Raw genomic sequence first — 2,200 nt, 5'->3', positions numbered from 1 at the left:
ACGGATCAATCTAACTCTCAGCCACAAAACGCTCAACCAGACATGTCAACTGACAACACGAATAACATGCAGACTCCTCTAAACGGAGGAGCCAGCGACGACCTAAACACTCTAGCAGTGGCCGTCTCCGCGGCCAACCCAACAGCTAACGGCACGACGATCGAGGAGTTCAAAAATATGTTCTCCGCCTACGAAAAGAGGTCGGAAGAACATGACAAACTCGTGGATACCTTGACTAAAAAGGTTGAGAAACCTTATCGGCAAGGACCCGTGCAGTCCTTCCCCGCGGATCTACGAAAATCCGTGGGAGAAAACTCGACTTCGCAACCCCACTCGACAGGCCTGAAACATTGTGGGAACGTCCTTCGGGACAGAACCCTAGCGAAGCGTCCCCTGCCGAGAAGCAGAACTCTGAGAGTCCTCCACTTCCCACAAAGCACTTGGAGGTCAATGAAGTCGAGCATGTCGACTTCGATCCCTGCGACATCTCCAATGATACCGAAGAAGACGCCGACAGACATTCGAGAAGGACCAGAAGCCGATCAGCTCGGGAAAGCTCTCCGTTTGAAAAACCAATGACGGAAGAAGAGGAAATCCTCTATTGGGACGAGTAGGAAGAGCTGGCTGAAAAGCAAACCGAGGTCACTCGCAGCAAACGCCGACAAGCTCGGAAATCTGCTGACAAGAAATCGGACATTCGCGACCTTCGCGATTACATCACCAAAACTGCAGCGGAAGTAAGGGCCGTAAAATCTCAGATCCATCACGCTACCAGCGCTGCCCCTGAGATCGATAGGTTGCTCGAGGGGGCTCGGAAGACACCCTTGACCGCTCGCATCTCTGATACTAGGGTATCTGACCCGCGAAAAATCAAAGTGCCGAAGTACGATGGTACGACTGATCCTAAAGTGCACCTTCAGGCTTTCCACATCATGATGGGAAGGGCTAGACTGAAGGATAGCGAAAAGGACGCCGGCTATTGCCGCCTGTTCGTCGAGAATCTGGAAGGAGCAGCGCTCGAATGGTTCGCACGCATTAAGCGAAACTCCATCGAAAGTTTCCGACAGCTCGCATTGGAATTTCTCTAACAATACTCTATGTTCATAGATAGAAAAACGTCCGATGTCGACCTCTGGAGTCTGTCCCAGAGGGAAGACGAACCCCTCCGCGAGTTCATAAGCCGGTTCAAGCTGGTGATGTCAAGGGTTAGCGGGATAAGCGACAAAGTGGCCATTGACGCGCTCAGAAAGACGCTTTGGTACAAGTTGAAATTCAGAAAATGGATAACCCTCGACAAACCGCGGACGATCCAAGACGCCCTCCACAAGGCAACGGACTACATCATAATCGGAGAGGAAATGAAAGTCTTGTCGCAAAAGCATAAGTCGACAAAACCGTCCTCGAAAGTTGTAGACCCAAAGACGAAAAAGAAAAACTCTCGTAACGACAAGTACGTCCATCAGGAGGGAGAAGAACTCCGAAGGGTGCATAACTACGCGATCAACTCGGATCAAGGACAAACCACGGGTAATACGTGGACTCGCAATCAAGGATACGACGAAAACACCTTCTAGGAGCAAGGTTAACTACTAAGCTACTAGCTGGGGAACTCTCCGAAGTAACTAGCGTCAAAGATCTCATCCTCGAGACCGATCGCCCTCCGAGGACAGACAGGGATCCTCCCATGGAAAATGCTCCTCAAAGAAACCAATCCGGGGATAAATGCGGAAGAAGGCCGTACGACAAAGGAAACGATAACAATCGTTGCAGAGTCAACATGATCATCGGAGGATCACAGTATTGCAACAACACGGTTTCGGCCATCAAAGCTTACCAGCGGAAGGCCGAATCAAGTGCTAACTGGCCTACGTGGTCACCTCCCCGAGACGGTCAAAGCAACTCGATAACTTTCACGAGAGACGAAGCTGGCAGAATCGATCAACCTCACTGCGACCCACTCGTGATAGATCTTGTCATACGAGATCTAGAAATCGCGAGAGTCCTCATCGACACAGGAAGCACAGTTAATGTCATGTTCCACGACACTCTCAAACGGATGAACATCAAACTCGGGGAAGTCACCCCCACGCCTAAACCACTGACTAGTTTTTCGGTCGACGTATCGATGACTCTCTGTTCGATCCAACTCCTGGTCGTGGCCAAGGAGATCACAAAAATCGTCGATTTCACGGTGGTCGAT

The sequence above is a fragment of the Brassica oleracea genome, unplaced genomic scaffold, assembly GCF_000695525.1.
Source record: "Brassica oleracea var. oleracea cultivar TO1000 unplaced genomic scaffold, BOL UnpScaffold00452, whole genome shotgun sequence".
Taxonomy (NCBI): Eukaryota; Viridiplantae; Streptophyta; class Magnoliopsida; order Brassicales; family Brassicaceae; genus Brassica; species Brassica oleracea.
This window is presented reverse-complemented; position numbering follows the sequence as displayed.